Genomic DNA, 19,359 nt, shown 5'->3' on the forward strand with positions numbered 1-19,359 from the left:
GTGTTTATCTTGTTCTTTTCCTATTCTGGCTTGTGTTACTTTCCTCCTTGTTATTATTAACTGTACAAAGCATCTGGTCACAATTAACCTTTTTAGTAAACACTAAAGTAAAATAGGCATTAAAATCACTAGCCTTTTTAGTTTTGTTTGTTATTAACTCCTCTTCCCCATTAAGTACTGGGACTACACTTGCCTTGATACTTTTCTTGCTCCTAATGTATTTATAGAACCTCTTTTTAATGTCTTTTACATCCCTTACCAGGCATTTATTCTGTGTCTTAGTATTTCTGATTTTGTCCCTACATCTATGGGATTATGTGGCAAAATCTCCTTGGAATGATGCAGTAGAAGTGATTCATGGGGTTTTTATGTGACTTCTGCAAGTTCACGCAGCAGTCTAAATAGTTTGGTACCTGAAAAAATAAATTACTCCTGAGCTGGGGAACCAACAATCTCACTTGGATCCTGGGCAACGTGGGAGGGAGGCCCAACTCCGTATTCCTGGAAGTGGTAGGGCCTCACGCAGAAGGAGTGGGTTTGGAGGCAGCCAACCCTCAGTGCCATCCAGGCTGCACCATGCTTTTTCCCTTTCTCCCCCTGTCTAGCCCTCAAAGCTGCCAGGTACTGCACTCTGGCGGCATTTTAAATGGTGATTAAAAGTGTAAAATTGTAAGAATATAGAAGTAATGTAAAATGTAGAGTAATCTACTAAATTCTACTCTCGATTATATCAATGCGAATCCAGAGTAATTCTGCATAATTAATGGAGTGACTCCAGAATTTCAATGGCATCTCTGGGTGCATCTACACAGTGGGGCATAACTCGATATAAACTATGCAAATTGAATTACGTCAATTGCATAGTTTATTTCAAAATAGCTTATTTTAAAATTGGGAGCGTCTTCACAGCACTTATTTCGAAATAGAGCATTCTTCCTCCGACTTCCCTTACTCCTCATACAATGAGGGTTACATGAGTCAGAGTAAGGAGTCCTCCAGCTTAACAGTCCTCCAGTTTACCTGCTGTGTAAACGTGGACTAAGTTATTTTGAAATAACGCTAGTGTAGATGTATCCTTTGAGAATAATATCGGGCCATGGTCTACAAGTCTTAAAAAAGGAAATAAAACATAAAGCAAATGTAAAAACAGTACAGATTTCCATATATAAAACTGTTCCCTGCTTGTTTCAGTTTAAGGAGGCAAGCTGGGCTGCCTAGAACATGCTAGGACATGAGAGTGTTTGTGAATTCCAAGCCTCTCGCTCCATCAAATTAACTTTTGTCAGGTCTGCTTGCAGACAGCTTTTCATCAAAAACAGTTTCTGATGAAAATTTGCTAACCATCTAGTAAACACATGGAAGAAATTGCATGTGTTTTTGCCTCCCCCACATATTTTAATAAAATTAAAATGATCTAACCATTACTCTTATCTCTCTGTATACACCCATGTTTACCTGCTCATCTGACTAGATGTTCATTTGTTGGTGAACATGTGGGACAACTCTGAAGTAAAAGCTGCCCTTGCATCATTTTCCCTTTACACAGTACATGCTTCACAGTGACATGTAAAAACCTGCCTACCTTCCATATGCGCTATTTACTATCACTATCATTATATGACTGAAAGAGCCGATACAGTCTCTTTTATTGGCTAGATTAAGTGGCTTCATGTGTAGATTGCTGGCTTTTGTGCATCACTTTGCTAAGTGCCTGTTTTTTCCCATGTTTTGCATAGGGACCCTATGTGCTGAAGCTCTTGATAAAAGTTCCTTAAGCATGTGTGTATGACCTTCAATATGGACCCATGTCTTAAAAGTCTTAATAGGGCTCTGAAGTTTTCTGGGTGATCTTTCCTTTCACTAGCCATCTGCTCTTGGAGAGCAGCACTATTATAATTTATTTTAACAATTTTTGATGTACTGTGCAGAAACACAGGTAATTTATGATGAATGACAGGATATTTTCAAACAAATAGGTGTAACAGTAACAGGACTCTCCAGAAACTAATTGCAATCATTTAAAGAGCAGTTTGGAGCATATAAGCTGCTACCTTAATGCCAAGTTAGTGAGTAGCCGTGCACATTAAAGTACTCAGCATGAGAACCAACTCTGGGGCAGAATCCTTTTACAGTTGAGACTGCTTCTTGGAGGGAGTTAATACTACTTCAATAACATGTCAGTGCAGCAGGAATTCGCTGAAAAGGACAAGGAGCTGGCTGACTAGTCCACATGATGCATCTGCAACAAAAAGCTTTTCAGCAATGTAAAACTTGAGACTTGAAACCTTGAAAGAAATCAAGATTCTTAATTTGGAAGAGATAAAAAAAAACCAATGCAAGCTTTACATGCATGAAGGGGAAAAGGCTGAATCCATACTACAAGAAAACCCCAGTGCTCGGATGGATTACAGTATTCTATTTGATAACTTCAGAATTGATTTTTCCTACCTTGGTGATAGATACTACAGGTTGGACCTCTCTGGTCCAACATCACTAGGACCTGACCAGTCCCGAACAAGAGAATTTGCAAGACCAGAGGAGGTCTCCTGCCAATAGCCCCCAAACCCATCATCCACTGCTGTCAGGCTGCTCCAGCAGGGAACCCTGCCTTCACCCTTCCCCCACCCAGACTGGCTGGTCTGCTTGCCCAGCTACTGCTGGCTCCCTGGGCGGGAGGCATAGGCTGTGGGGCTCTGGTCCTGTGCAGCTGAGAGCAGCTGCAGGGCTGGGGCTCCAGTCCCTCCCCTGTGCAGCCCCAGCCCTGGCTCCATGCAGTTGAGGGATGCCACAGAGTTCTCTCCCTTTCCTTGCACAGTCCCAGCCCAACCCCATGCAGCTGAGGGGGACCCATGAGCCCTGATCCCAAGTTCCTGAGGACTGCTGGAGGGCTATAGCCCTAGTCCCATCGTGTCCTCAGCTGGGCTGCCCACTCTGATGTCCTGCCTAGCTGGCCCTCCTGCCCTTAGGCTTCCGTACTCTGTTTCAGGCCAAGGATGTTGCTAGACTTGAGAGTCCCAGATTTTGGAGGTACAACTTATACTATGTTAACACTTCAAAAATGCCCTGAAACCTCTTACGTTTGAAAATTGTCCTCTCTATTCACCATTATCATTCCTTAAAGGATCTTATGCCTCCAATTTGTGGTTCATATTTCTGCCTGAATAGTCAGGCCAGTAGTTTCAAATGTTGGCTATCAATAGTTGGGTTTCTATATCCAGATTTAGGCACCTAAATCAATGCTCTGTATTTTGTAGATGCAAAGAACCCACAGTTCATGGTAGTCTGAAGTCTGTAAGAGCAGCAGGTATTTTTCTCTCTGAAAACCAGGCCAGTGAATTCATTGCCTAAATATGGATTTAGGCGCCTAAGCGGTAACAGCTATATTTGAAAATTTTGACCTAAGAACATTATAATTTCACTGCTGAGGATAGTTAAATAACAAAGAGCATGGAGAACAATTATATGTGAGAGGGAACACATATGTACAACACATGAGCAAGTGAAGATGTGACTGTGAAGAGAGTATTGACAGGTCTGTATCTGTAATATAATCATTCCAAGACATACTTCTGTGTTTCTGTATAATACATTTGGGTTTTATTGTTTTAAACTGGTAGCTTTTGGAGATATGTTTTCAGCGCATAAAAATGTATATTTTTGTGCATTCTCTGCTTTAAGGTCTTGGATCATTAGAACTGAGCTTAACTCCCACTCCTTCTACTTTGTGACCCTGAACTAAATAACTTTTTATGGCTCAGTTTCATTACACGTCCATAAAGTTTTTTCATAATGTAAATACAAACTTGTCAAACTCTAGCCCTACTGTCTGTAGCCAGTAGAGCCTCACTAGATTACATTTCACTTATCAGCCTACCCCATAACTAATCTACACCACAGGTTTCTCCCCACTTCTCAGCAAAATGTCAATAACCAAGCAACAGAGTTTCTGTTCCATATTATATCTTTCCCTATATTAAAAAATAATTAACTTAATGAAAGAAAATCTAGGGCCAGTTTAATTCCTGCTGAGGTCCAGTTGTGGGCATGGTATTTTTAACAAACTGCATATAGTAACATGTAAATATAAATTTTTTTCCTGAAGGAGAATGAACTGAGAACTATAGGTTGGACCTCCCTGCTCCAGCACCCTCGGACCTGACTGGTCCAGGATGAGGAATTTTGCTGGACCAAGGGAGGCCATTTTTGAACACCTGCCACTGCCTGCCCTGACCCAGCCACTGGCCCCCCACCTCCTCAGACCCCGCTACCCTGCCGATCCACTGGGCAGCCATTGCTGCCATGGCTTCACTGGGTAGCCCAATGCTGGTTCTCCAGACAGCTGTGGAGACAGTCTCCACATGTGTGCTGGGGCTTCTGGACAGCTGTGTACACTGGGGCTTCCTGAGCAGCCTCACACTCTGTGCCAGGGCTCCATAGGCAACCATGCACATGACACACACTGCACACCGGGACTCCCGGCCCCTCTGGCAAGGGCAGAATTTCAGGCACTTGGGGGGAGGGGAGGGGAGGACAGCAGCTGTGCACTCTGGGATGTGACTTGCTTTTCATCCCATTCCCCAGACGCTAAGGGAATGAGGGGAAAGTGTTTGCATTCCCTGCATGCCTCTCACACCTGGGTGGTGCCTTCCCTATGTCCCTGAAATGGCACCCTTGCCCTCTCAGCAGCCACACACTGCAACTCCCAGCCCTGCTGGGAATCCCCGCTACCATGTGCTAGGTAGCCCTGATGCCAGCTCACTGCTGGCAGCCCACTGCTCTGCCAGCCCTGCAGGGATCCTTAATGCTGGCCCTCCACTGGGACCGTCTGGTCCTGCAACAACCATGCCGGACCATGGGTGTAGCTGGACCAGAGAATCCCTGTGAAGCGAGTTTCAGCCTGTACTAGATAGGCTCATTAAATATTTTTAGCTTGCATAGGTGCTTTTGATCCTGAAAACTTGAAATTTCTTTTTACAATTGACACAATAAAAGTGCATGGCTCTCTCTGATTCTGTCATAAAGAAACTTTCAAAAGCTTCCCTATAAATGTATTAACTAAACTAAAGCAGCTGAAAAGAATGAATTGCTGGGACAAACATCCAGTGGTAGGTGTTTAAATAAAGAAAGAAATATACTCAGCCTACATAAGATTTGTTTTACTGGCTGATTCAACGTTATTTTATTTATGATTATTATGGTTTACTTTAACATAGACATAAAATCCTCGGTTGTCATAAATACATGTACTTTGTTCATACCTACTGCAGAATTATACTATCTAGGAGTGTGTGCGTGTGTGTGTACGGGATTGGGCTGTTGAGACAGCTTAAGCCAGATGATAGAACTCTTTTAGTTGCTGAGTCAAAGTGGACGGTGAATCACAGGAGTTGGCAAACTTTGGCATGCTTCCCATCAGGGTACTCTGCTTGTGCGCCATGACACAATTTATTTATATTGAGCATCTGTAGGCATGGCCACCCGAAGCTTGCAATGGTGACAGTTTGAGATTCCCTGCAGAGACTTGCTGGCCAGCACTTCAGGTGAAACTCAGGCACTGGAAGAGGTCCCCCATCTCCCTCACTGCCTGCCAGTGAATTACACTGATGGGACGTGTGCCAAAGGTTAGCAACCCCTAGTGTATCTTATTAACTCCAATTGGGACATAGGAGAGGGTTAATAATACTTACATCTTATATATCACTTTTCATCAGGGGATGTCTAAGTACTTTACCCAGAAGTGCTTTGACTTCCATTTTAACAGATGAGGACACAACTGAGATACCAAGCAGTAAAATGGCTTACCCAAGATCACCCAGCAGGTCAATGGCCAAGCAGAGAATAAATCCTAGATCTCCTGAGTTTCAACACAGATCTTTCTCTCTGGATAAGGGAATAGCCGTAGCAATTTAGGAATGACTAAGTTTGCAGAAAAAGTCTAGTTTGGAGCTTATGGACCTGATACAAAAACACTGTTATCAGTGGGAATCTTCATTATCTACAATGGTTTTTGTGTTGGGTTCTGTTCTATCATTTTTAGTCAATAAGTTTGGAGTGTATTTAGTAAATCTATTTTTTTGTCAGAAGCAGTGTGGGAACTCCACCTGCTCATGAAATCTGTATGTATTTAATAGTTCACTTAAAACCACATAATGCAATAAAGATAACGCCTCCCTATTTCCATGAGGAAGCTGTTTAAATACATGACAGGTGGATGAGTCAGTAGCTGTCTGTTACTTAGAGGTTGGAGTTGGCAATATACATGAAAGAAGAGTGTATTTTGGCACTACTGTAGAACCTCAGAGTTATGAACACTGAGTTATGAACTGACCAGTCTACTACATATCTCATTTGGAACCAGAAGTATACGATCAAGAGACCAACAAAAAATTAAATTCAGTCCAGTCTTGTGTTAAATATAAGAAACTAAAAGAAGAAGATAAAACAATCTGATTCTTCCGCATAGTAAAGTTTCATTGTTCAGCTGTAAACTTTTGAAAGAACAGCCATAGTGTTTTGTTTGGTTTGAAAATTGTAGAGTTATGAACCTGCATAAGCAAGATGTTTGTAACTCTGAGATTCTTCTGCTCCTTATAGATTGTTCAGTTCAATCAAAGACAGACTGGAATGGAGGGAAACATGCATGCCGGTTAGTACAGGGAAATATTAATCTGAAGCTCTGGGTTCTATACCTGGTTCTGTGGGGGAAAAAATCTGGCTTTTAGCTGGAGAATGCTAAAGTGGGATTACCATTTGTATTGTTGCTTGAAAAGATGTGCACTTAGAAAGCAAACTAAGCTGTTGACAGTGAAATTCACCACAGTAAACTGTGGTTTTGTGGTTCCTCCTAATGGATGCTGAAGTATGAACCCATTGAAGTAAAAGCCAAAAGCTCTGAAAATAATTTGCCTAAAAGAGTTAAAAAGCTAGAAGAGTGACAACATTCTTAGCAAGATGATAACTAGAAAACCACTATGAGAAATTTCCTGCCATCAGCATTTCTTACCTCTACTTCTATTCACTTAGGGCTCTCGATTTGTGACAAGTCACTTTTTTAAAGGTATTGCTGATTGCCCTTAAAAACACCAATATTGCATACAAATTATCATCTGTCAAAATTTATGGGCCAATGACAACGTATTTTTAATCTAAAAATCAAAGTTTAGATTAATTCTTTTAATCTACAGTCTAGGATGAAGCATACAGTGCTGAAATATTCTCTCGTAAGTTAAACATGCAAATTTTATTCTCAGCACTACCTCTGAATATAAGACGTTGGTTACTATAGAACAGGGAATACAGTATAACCTGAAAAATATTTGCACAGAATGATGAATGGCCAGACTGTTAGACATGCAATTTTTTTTCAGACATAGTTAATAAGATAAAAAAAGAAAAACAATAACACACTTGTATTCTGTGAGATATTTTTTTTCTCTTTTGAAAGGTCTGATCCTGCCCAATTAGAAGCTGATGGCAGCTTTGCCGCTGATGTCACTTGGTCCAAGATCTGAATCTAATACTGTTCATAAGTTTCTTCTTAATAATATAGGCCTCGGAGTAACAGTGAGATTTTTGTTTAAAGACCAAAATAAGACATGCCTTAATTTACTCTCTTCTAGTATTACTGGCATGGAGGGACTCTTGCATACTGGTTAGGTCAGGAAAAAATGAATCTGAAGCTCTGGATTCTATGCCTGGCTTGGATTTACTGTGTATGATTTTGAGAATAGCCCTTAACCATTCCATGTCTTGATTTACAGCTGTGTATAACACATATAATATTAATAGCCTATACTAGTGGGTCTCAATCTTTCCAGACTACTGTACCCATTTCAGCAGTCTAATTTGTCTTGCATTCCCTAAATTTCACCTCACTTAAAACATCTTGCTTTCAAAATCAGACAGAAAATAAGCAGTGACTGAAAAATTGCTTACTTTCTCATTATTACCATGTGATTATGAAATAAACAGATTGGGATATGAATATTATACCTCTATTTCAGTGTGACATTTGAGCTTGTTTTTCACTTGTGGGCTTTCTCTGAAGCCTAAGCCTCAAGCAACGGGGCTGAAGCATGTAACTTACCACTCAGTTGTCCTGCTGGCCACCTCCTAATGTTATCTCTGCACTTGCGATCCCCCTAAATTGTCCTGCAACCCTGATGGTGGCAGTAACCCCCAGATTGAGAAACATTGCCCCAGAGGAGTTGAGTGCCCCTTGGAAGACCTCTCCATATTCCCAGGGGTACACTTAGTCCTGATTGAGAACCATTGGCATATATTACAGCTGTATTTAGAGTCTTAACTATTAATACTGCCTACCTCTAGTAATTTTCAACTATAGACCTTATCCCCATTTCACACATAAAAAAACACAGAAGGGGAGTGATTTATCCAAAATCACTCAGCTGGCCAGTGCTGGAACCAGGAATAGATCTTAACACTCCTGAGTCCCAGAAGGGTGCTCTGGTTGCTGGCCACTACCTTTCTGAAGTACTCAGGATTCTTAAATAAAAAGCATTACAGGATTTTTAGAAGGAGCACCAGAACGTGTTATAAAAATAGTTTCGGAGTGATGCAGCCTCTGAAGTTCAGGGTCTTTTTAAGATCTATGCTGTGAAGTATGGCAGTTTGCAAGACTGAGTTGTGTTTAATGATGATCTTTCTGGGGCTATCCAAAACCTATACATTAACAATTAGACAACGCACACCAGAGCTGAGACATGAAACCACACGCTTCAGAGTGATGACTCAGGAAGCAGTTGATCTCCTACTGCAAATAAGGTACTATAAAGAAAGGATTTCTCTTGCAAGATATGAAACATTGCAATACCCTTCGTGTACTACAAATCATTGCTCTGGCTGGGGGAGTAAGGTTCCTGGAGATAAACAGTTCTCCTTGAAATGAAATTTGTTTCTGTCTTACAAAACTGTCTTGTTTACTGCTGAAAAAGTTTGTAACTGGGAAAGGACACTGTGGAGGCCAGATCATTAATCTACAGAGACAGCAGTCCCGCAAATCCAGAGCTGTGGCATCATATAACGGAATGGAACACTTAAGAAACATTCCCTGAATCTTCCAAACAATTTCTATATCAGGACACACTGAGGATTAGCCAGTGAGAATTCAAGGGAGTCTAATATACACTCATCTTGCTGGTGTATTTTTCTATTTGTTAATTGGTTGCTTTAAAATTAAATCCCTTGGATTCAGCAGAAGGAGCAAAATACCATCTTAACTAAAAGGGGCATTAAAAACAATGAAGAGGAACTAGATAGCAGTAGAGTTTCATAGTGGAACAAGAGAATATTGCACAGCTAAGCCACTAGTCTGACTCATTATTACAACTAGCTTCACAACCTAGTTTTCTAATTTTCATAATGTTCATAGATCAAAAACCACTATCACAATGTGCACTAATGGGGTTCCTTGTTAGTCTGTCTCAGCAGACACCAAAGATCAAATGGGAATGCTAAATTATTATCCACCCATAGGTGCTCCCATCACGGCTGGGATTGAGCTATATTAGCAATGCAAGGTATGAAAACTTTCACTGCTTCCAATCTTACTGAATGTGAGGGGTGACATATGTAATATACAAAACTGCCTTTTATCTCCTAGGTCTGTCGACCAGGCCCCTTCCCTGAGCACTGAAATCACTTTCAAACTAAGTAACTAAGTTTATACATTACTGCGTTGAAAGTCAGAGCATTTATGTTTAAAATTTTCCTGATTGATACAGTTGTGTCAGTGGGAAAAACACATTTCATCCCATTTCATATTCTCCTCCAGAGCCCCACCCAGCACCACGCAGTGCCATATTCACCACCACACCCATGATGATGTCACATAAATACATATAACATGACTGTTGTGAGATGAGAGAGGGAATTCATCTAATTTCAAGTTGCTTCTGCCACTCTTCTTTCAGATTCTGGTCCTGAGAAAAATGATACATATAATTAGCATTGAATGAATTATCCAGATGCCAGGTATGGTGCACAGATGAACAAAGTGTGAATTAGTGTCAAATGAATGGTCCACTTCATTTATCTGCACCCTAGAACTGACACTGGGGGAAAAAACAGAGGTTCTGCCACATTCCACAGCATAGATTCAGGGTATGTCTAGATTACATGCCTCTGCCAACAGAGGCATGTAAAATAGGCTACCTGACATAGACAATAAAGTGGAGATTTAAATATCCCCGCTTCATTAAAATAAAAATGGCTGTCGTGCTGTGCCGGCTCAGCTGATCATCGGCACAGCGCGTCAGTCAAGACGCAGATTGGTCGACAAGGGAAGCCTTTGTCGACCGCTCCCTTATGCCTCGTGAAATGAGGTTTACAGGAGCGGTTGACAAAGGTGTTCCCTGTCGACCGATCCACGTCTTGATTTGCGCGCTGTGCCAACGATCAGCTGAGACAGCACAGCGCGGTGGTCATTTTTATTTTAATGAAGCTGGGGATACTTAAATCCCTGCTTCATTGACTATGTCGGGTAGCCTATTTTACATGCCTCTGTCGGCAGAGACATGCAGTCTAGACATACCCTCAGTGACTGAACTCTATTCCTTGATGTGCTGAGGGCCTCCTGAAATCCTGAGGCTGATGGGAAGATTAAGTGCCACATGCAATAGTGAGAACTGCTGCTACAATATTAGCATTCTGTCATTTGCACAACATATCTGGCAGATCATTTATTCTGCAGTGTTGTTATGAATTACTGCAATTAAACTTACATGTTTAAAGGGTAAAGAAAGTGCCTTGTTTGATGCTGCATTCACCTAGCTTTTTGGATCTGTTTTAGTTCACTTTGGACTATATTTTGTCACAAATACATAGCCTCATAGCAAGGGGTGGTGCTTAGCTGGGCTGTCCTAAAAGCATCTCAAGGATATTATACCAGAAGCAGATTATCATCCCACATTACTCTGGCTGAGCTATGACAGACAGTAAATAGAGCTCTGCCTATTCCCTACCCCATCCTGTCCACTTGCTTTAGGATCCAGGTATTTCTGCTTATTCCTTCATGCCCGGACCCAGGATAAGTCCGAGCGCCACTCATAAGGGAGTAAGAACACCCCTCTCACACCTGTCTCTTCTGTCTGTACCACACATCCAAGTGTATCTGACTAATCATCATCATTAGGAAGGTTGTGGCTTCAGCTATATTTGAAAGAAAATCCATGCTGTTGTGCATGACTCAGTGACTATTGGGAAGACAGTGTTGCACTCTTCATAGACTGTACCAGAAACACATCCCTATTGCACAGTCTGTTGAAAACACACTGATCTACTTAAATACTAAACTAATTTTAAAAATGACACATTTCTCTCTGAAGGAAAGAATTCTTACTGGCAAGTTTACAGGAAATAACCATAATTCACAGATCATTCGGGATGTTTGAGGCCTTTATCATAAAAGTGATAAAGACAGAAAATATTGGAGCAATTTAATATATTATCAAATAAAAGAGGGAGCACAAAGGAAATAGTCCAAGATTAATCAATTCTCAATTCAGTCTGATTTCTATACTCAGGATTACATCATATATCTTAATGTAACTCTTTCACCTTTTAGTTGCTGCCCTTTCTTGCTTTGTTTAAATATTATACAAGAATTTTATAGTTTCTAAAGCAGCATATTTGGTAGGAGGAAAAAGATAATGATTTACCAGAACGTTAGAGAACAAATGGTCATGTTAACATTGCATCAAATTAACTCTAACATCAAAGGCTCTGGAGGTTAATATGCAATACTGATTTGACTACCACAGTTCTTGATGTCTGGCAGCAACTGATGGAATTAATAGGAGGGGCACATCTGGATTAGTTTAATCATTTCTCAATCATAATAGGCAATGAAGGAGATGACTAAGTAAAGCCACTTAGGTTGTTTATGAACATCTGGATTTTTAGCCATACTTAGTGTAAATAAGATTTTATCCAAAAAAATCATATTCCATATAGCAAAAAAATAAATCCAAAAAAGTAAAGACGACTCAGACATATAAAGAAGAGATGTTTGTACAAACAGCCGCATGCAGAAAGAGTTAACAGTTTAAATGGCGAAGTTAATTAAGAAATGTGGCTAACTTATCCCCAAGACTCCCAGATATTATGAGAAAAATCTTGACAACCACAAGAGCTGATGAAAAATTTTCCATCAAAGCTGTTTTTCAACAGAAAACAAAATTTCTGCAGAAAATGTCTGCTTATTTGCCACAAAAATTGCATTTTGTTTCATCAACAAATAGTTGACATTTTACACAGAAACTCTCCATATTTTGACTAGCATTAGTGCTGACTTCTAAATGCTCACATTAAATAAGGTTGCTATATTCTAATTAGTAATGGTTGAACTTTAGTGGGTGAATGTTTCCCCAGATTCTCAGATTATTTTGAGTCTTCCTGCCTATGACTTTCCCTGCCCAATACTTTGTGCTTCTGGCCGCACCTGGCTGCAACACTGCCCTTGCAAGAGCTCAGCAGTCTTCCGAGGTATGTCTACACTACAGAGGTTTTTTTGGAAAAACAGTCATTTTTCTGAAAAAAAAAACCTTGAGTTATGTCCACACTGCAATCACGTTCTTTTGAAAGAAAATTGAAAGAACAGAGGGATTTTTCCGACATTGGTAATCCTCATGCTATGAGGTAGAAGCCTTTTTCTGGAAGAGTTTTTTTGGAAAAAGACGTGTGTGGATGGGGAAAAGGGAGTTCTTTCACAAGAAGAGAAAAGAGGAAAAAGCCCAGGTGTCTTGGTGACCACTCATAGTAATCACAGCTTAAATGAGAGATACCATCCATTCAATGTGGACGCTATCTTTCGAAAAGCAGATTGCTTTTTCAATGTGCTTTGGCATTCTGGATGCTTTCTTTCAGAAGAAGTTTTTCCGGAAGATCTCTTCCAGAAAAGCTTCTTCCAAAAGAAGCCAAAAGTATAGACATCCTCAGAGTACAATCTGAACAGCTCTGAGTCCTCTCCTCCCTGTCCCAGCAGGCTGAAAGAGGACACCCTTACTCTAAATTGTCAGGAGCTTTGAAGGCTCAACACCACCTAGTCCCCTTCTGCAGTCAACTCCTTGCAGCAGCAGGCAGTAATACTGAGCCTACTGCTGTCCAGTCTGAAATTGACAAGATATGGTTTCTATGCTAGTGATGTGGTTTCTATGCTAGTGATGGCCCTCGGGTACAGAGGCAGGGGACAGTCAGACCTGCAGGTCATGCCCTGAAGCACACCTAGAAAGGAGATGAGGGAGGAAGGGAGGAAGATTGTATCAGCTATGGGCTGAAATCATTCTAGCATGTGGGAGAAGAAAGGCTTCAGTTGATTTGTTTGAGAGAAGAGACAGTGGTGGATTAGCCACTGGGCCAATGGGGCCAATGCCCAGGGATCTGAGGCAATTGGGAGGCCCTGGAAAAAAAGGTGCCCCCATGCTTCAGTCCCACTTCCTGGCATGGTTCAGTGTGAGGGAAGTGGACAGAGCAGGTGGACCAGCTTTTCCCTTAAGTTCCAAGTCCTGCCTTAGCTGTTGGATGCCAAGGCCTGAGTCCTTCTGAGGTTGCAATGGGTGAGGGGCATAAAGGAGCAAGGATGCAAGGCCACAGTGGGTAGGGAACATAATGAGGCTGCTCATGTTTGGATGGGGTGGGTAGCTGGGGGAAGGGGTTGGGCTATGGGCAGGGCTGCAGGCAGAAAGGGGAAGTACGAGCCTGGGACTGCAGGTGGAAGGAATGGGAAGGCTCCTCCCACGTGCTCTGGTTTAATCTATCTCTGGGGACAAAGAACATTCAGGCTGATTCTCACGGTAGCTAATCAGGTTCTCTTATTCCCTCAAGATGCATCAATGTACATTCCAGGCACCTCTACATACTGCTGCTGGATTTTTAAATCATGTAATTTAAAAACAAATTTGATCAAGTGTCTTTATAAGAATGAACTATACTTTTTCTAGACTGTCTTTTTAAATTATAGAATCATGGGACAATGGGTATGTCTACGTTGCAGGACAAAGTTAAGATATTCAACTTCAGCTATATTAGCTGAAATTGAAGTAGCTTAAATCAGCTTTTGGCGCTGTCTACAATGAAGAAAGTTGAAAGAAGAACACTCTGCCTTTGACTTCCCTTACTCCTCGTGAAAGCAGGGTTACCTGCATTGACTGGAGTGATCCTATGATTTCAAATTAGCTGTTTTAACTAGACTGCTAATTCGAACTCTGGAAGATCGACACGCAGCTTTTATCTTCCTCTGCTGTGTAGACATACCCTAACAGACCTTGTGAGGCCCTTCTAGTCTAATCCCCTGCATTCACTGAAGGATAAAGTATTATCGAGATCATCCCTGAAAGGTGATTCATTGTCTAGGCTGGTTTTAAAAATCTCCAGACACAGAGATTCCACAATCTCTAGGCAATATATTCCAATGCTTAACTGCCCTGACCATTAGGGAGTTTTCCTAATGTTCAACTTAAATTGCCCATCGTGCAATTTAACCTCATTGCTTCTTGCCCTATCCTCAAAGGTTAAGGAAAACAATTTTTCTCTCCACCTCAACAACAACTTTTTGTGTACAGGCAGTCCCCAGGTTACATGGATCCGACTTACATTGGATCCCTACTTACAATCGGGGTGAGGCAACCCGGCACTAGCTGCTTCTCCCCAGCAGACCAGGGAGATGCGAAGCTAGCCCGCCCCCCCCCCCCCCCCCCCCAGCAGACCAGGGAGATGCGGAGCGGCTTTTCTCAGCAGACACTTCAGCTTGAGAATAAAGGACTGAGGGAAGTGAGGTGTGGGAGAATAAAACTGAGCTCTGGAAAATGTTTGGCTAGAGTTTCTCCTACAATATGTACCAGTTCCGACTTACATACAAATTCAACTTAAGAACAAACCTACAGTCCCTATCTTGTACGTAACCCGGGGACTGCCTGTACTTGAAAACTGTTAACATGTCCTCTCTCACAATCAGTCTTCTCCAGTTTAAACAGGTTTTTTTCAATCTTTCCGTATAAATCATGTTTTCTACCCTTTTAATCATTTTGTCACTGTCCTCTAGACTTGCATAGGCTTGTACTATGTTTGCTTTGAGCCTTCCTCTAGGGGAGGATCGATCTCAGAGGATCATGGTGGAGAGTTACATGTTGGCCTTGAAACAACTAATTTGCAGTTTCTCACAAGGGTAAGTCCTCTCTTCAATTTGTTCAATACTTTAAACAAGATTGCAGGACACTCAGAGAAAAATGGGGAGAGTAATCTTGGAAAATTTCAAGGAGGAATTGGATAACATCTGTGAAATTTCTTCTGTGCCTCTTACACATTTAACTATTTCTTTGAACTAGTTCACAAAGCTGTTAGTATCTCTTTCAAATCCTACTTCTTCTATGGTGCTTAGAGAAGGTCACCTACCTATTCGTAGCAGGTCAGGGCAAAAACGTAACGGTATTTTTAACTGATTCTGAATTTTCATTGTTACCTTTGTCATCCTCCTTTCTTTATAGTCTGTCACACTCATTCTTTATATCTTGTCTCATAATAGAATATACATTCTTCCTTTTAAAGAAATGTCTTCCTTTTTTTCCCCTTCTGAATTTATACAGCACTGAGTGAAATAGAACTTCTATGGGCCTTTGAATGATTCCATAATACAATGCAAATACATTGATAAAAAATCACACAATGGTGATATTACAGTTTCTGTGGTAAGAAAAACTATAAGCAAAATGTTTCTGCGTGATAACTTTATTCTAGAAATAGGTGAAAAATTTGAAAAATTCAGAATTTCTAGGAAAATATCATGAACATTTCAAGTACACTTTTGACCATGTCTATTTTGTACAATGTGCCAAGAGATGTAAAGAACATTTTTCTAAACTGGAATGAAACAGAGCAAGTAAATTGTGTTATATCTTGATATTTTTCCTTAGCATATGTTCCAGGCGAACATGTATTGCACTCATTTTCACATTTGGGATGTCATTTTTAAATGCCCAAAGTTGGCCTAAATCTGCCTCTATTGATCTTTAGAGGGAGCAGTGATTTGCACTGCTAAGCAGTTTTGAAGATCACACCCAGTACAGTATTATGTACAATATATATAAGTACAGTTTGTATGAGAATGCTTTACAGTCAGAATGTTTGTATGAAAATACTTTTTATGAACATGCATAGAAAGACTTCATTAAAATGTGCTTTAACCTTGTGACCAGCTATATTACAATTTGAGAAAGAAGAAAAAACATTCAACATATTCAGGTTATGGAAAAATAACTCCTGATGGCACATGACATCCAGAAACTTCATATTTTTTAATAAGCTGATGACTTGAAAAATGTATATTGAGTAAAGATGCGTGTATCATTCAACAAGGCTTGGGTATACACACTATTTGAGTGACTGCCAAACAGCAATGAATCTCAGCCACTTTAATGTCCTTCATATCTGCCTTGCCCTTGTTCATATCATATCAGGAATCAAACTCATATGCAATGAGCTATTTACTCCAATATCCTCTATGCCAAAAATACTTCTTAATCTAAATAATATATCAGATTCTTCAGCTCCTATTAATAGGCTCCAAGTGTGCCATATATCGTAAAACATTTGCATTTTTCCTAATGTAATACAGATTTCAAACCACATCCACAGTACATTTGGATGCACATGTCCTTCATCATGATAAGCAAATATTTTTAAGAGGTTCTGGGTGCTTGACTTCAATGGGGTCAGATGGGGTGGAAGACAGAACAATATTTGGCCCCCAGTGTTTTTATTAGGCATTACTTTCCATGAATTACAACTCTTCCTTATATATTTCTAGTATTTTTGATCAAATGCAACCAAAAATTTAGCTGCATAATGCCATTTCTCTGCTTCTAAGCAGACATCTACATGCAAATAAGAAAACATTCAGCTACTTCTTTTTAAACACCCAGGGTACGTCTACACTACAAAGTTAGTTCGAACTAACTTAGTTCGAATTAGTTAATTCGAACTAAGCTAGTTCGAACTAACGCATCTAGAACTAAAAACTAGTTCGAACTAGCGTTTTGCTAGTTCGAACTAGTAAGTCCACATTGAGTGGACTCTGAACAGGGCTTAAGGATGGCCGGAAGCAGTGCCGGCAGGGCATAAAAGGAGGACTTAGAGCATGGAGATGCTGTCTCAGGCTAGCCGAGGGCTGCGCTTAAAGGGTCCCGCCCCCCACCCCGGACACACAGTTCTAAGGGGTGCCCCGCTTGCAAAGAAGTTCTGGCTTGGAGTGCCCTGAGTGCCCACACTGGGCACATCACACCACTCGGCCATCAGCCCGGCTGCACTTGCCGCAGGCTGCCATCTGGGGAGAGGGAGTAATTGGGGGGCTGCAGGAGAGCTTCCACCCCCAGAAGCCTGCAGAGCCAGCCCAGTCCTCCCCATCGGGGGCTCGTACCCCATTCCTCCCTCACCTCCTTCCACTTACCCTTCCCTAGCCCCCCTTCTTATTGATGTACAAAATAAAGATAACGTTTCTTCCAACATTGACTCTGTCTTTATTGAAAAAAACTGGGGGAGACTGGGAAAAGGAGGTGGGAGAGGGGAAGAGAAAGGCTGGGAGAGGGGAGGGCAACTAACATGATCAGGGGTTGGGAACAGGTCCCAGATGAAGAAAGGCTACAGAGACTGGGACTGTTCAGCTTAGAAAAGAGGAGACGGAGGGGGGACAGGATAGAGGTCTCTAAAAGCAGGGGTTGGGTGGAGAGGGTGCATTCAGAAAAGTTCTTCCTGAGTTCCCATCAAGAAGGACTAGAGGACACCAAAGGAAAGGAATGGGTAGCAGGCTTGAAACTAGTAAGAGAAAGTTGTTCTTGACAAAGCAAATAGTTAACCTGTGGAACTCCTTGCTGCAGGAGGCTGTGAAGGCTAGAACTAGAACAGAGTTTAAAGGGAAGTGAGATAAAGTGATGGAGGTTGGGTCCATGGAGTCCTATTAGCCAGAGGGTAGGAGTGGTGTCCCTGCCCAAAGTTTGTGGAAGGCTGGAGAGGGATGGCACGAGACAAATGGCTTGGTCATTGTCTTCGGTCCATCCCCTCCAGGGTCCCTAGGGTTGGCCGCTGTCGGCAGACAGGCTACTGGGCTAGATGGACCTTTGGTCTGACCCAGTACGGCCATTGTAAGCTCAGGGCTCAGTGTCGGGGGTCTCAGTGGACCCCCTTGATTTTCATGCACACCTGGTCCTGGGTGGCCAGGCTGGCAGCTCTCCTGCCCTAGACGGCCACTTTCCTGTGCCTAGTGCGGAGATCGTGGACGAGGTCCACGATGTCCGCACTAGCCCAGGAAGGTGCCCGCCTCTTGCGGTCCAGGGCAAACTCCCGGGAGCCGCCAGCCTGGTCCCGGCAAGAGGGGGTGGGCTGGGGGGCATCGGGTGGGTGGCTCTGTGCCGTGCCAGGTGCAGGGTCTGCTAGCTGGGTGCTGGCAGGCTTGCACCTGGCACGGGTACCGTAGCCAGCCCGTGCCCCTTTAAGGGGTCCGGGGCCGGGAGGGGGGCATAGAGTTTCCCTGGTGTTGGCCAGAGTGGCCACCAGGGAAACCTGGGGAGGGCTAGCCTCCCACTAGTTCGAACTAAAGGGCTACACAGCCCTTAGTTCGAACTAGCTAGTTCGAACTAGGCGTTAGTCCTCGTAAAATGAGGTTTACCTAGTTCGAACTAAGCGCTCCGCTAGTTCGATTCAAATTCGAACTAGCGGAGCGCTAGTGTAGCACCTATTAAAGTTAGTTCGAACTAACGTCCGTTAGTTCGAACTAACTTTGTAGTGTAGACATACCCCCACTTATTAATGTTAATTACTTTTGTGTAAAATAGAGTTCAAAGCATACTTTTTATACAGGTCTGATAATGGGAATTATGCCTTAAATGTATCTTATTCAGCCTTCTGCTACCATAAACACCTATCGGGCCTACTTGGTCTTGCTTCTGTATAAAGGGAATGGACTACATCACCTTTCCTGGTGCCTTCTAGCCCCATTATTCTATAATCATCTTCACATTTTCATAGTTTTCCCTTACAAATCCTCATCTTTTTTATTCGGGTGCCACTTACATACATAACTAGGTTGGCTATTTCCTTTATTTGAAATAGGCTTAGTCATACTGCTAGCAATTAAAAGAAGTGGATTGTTACGTATGTAGCAGTGACATCCTTGTCTATGGCATTTCCCATGTAAGTCCCTGGAGCTGTGCCGATTCGAATCAGCTGAGGATTTGGCCCATATGTATTCAATGTAATCGTTTTGGTTCCCAATCTAACAAACACTTATATGCTCACCTATCATTAAATGTGGGAGTCATCCTGTTTGACTTCTGTGGGACTACTCACATGCTA

Source organism: Pelodiscus sinensis, chromosome 1, assembly GCF_049634645.1.
Source record: "Pelodiscus sinensis isolate JC-2024 chromosome 1, ASM4963464v1, whole genome shotgun sequence".
NCBI lineage: Eukaryota > Metazoa > Chordata > Testudines > Trionychidae > Pelodiscus > Pelodiscus sinensis.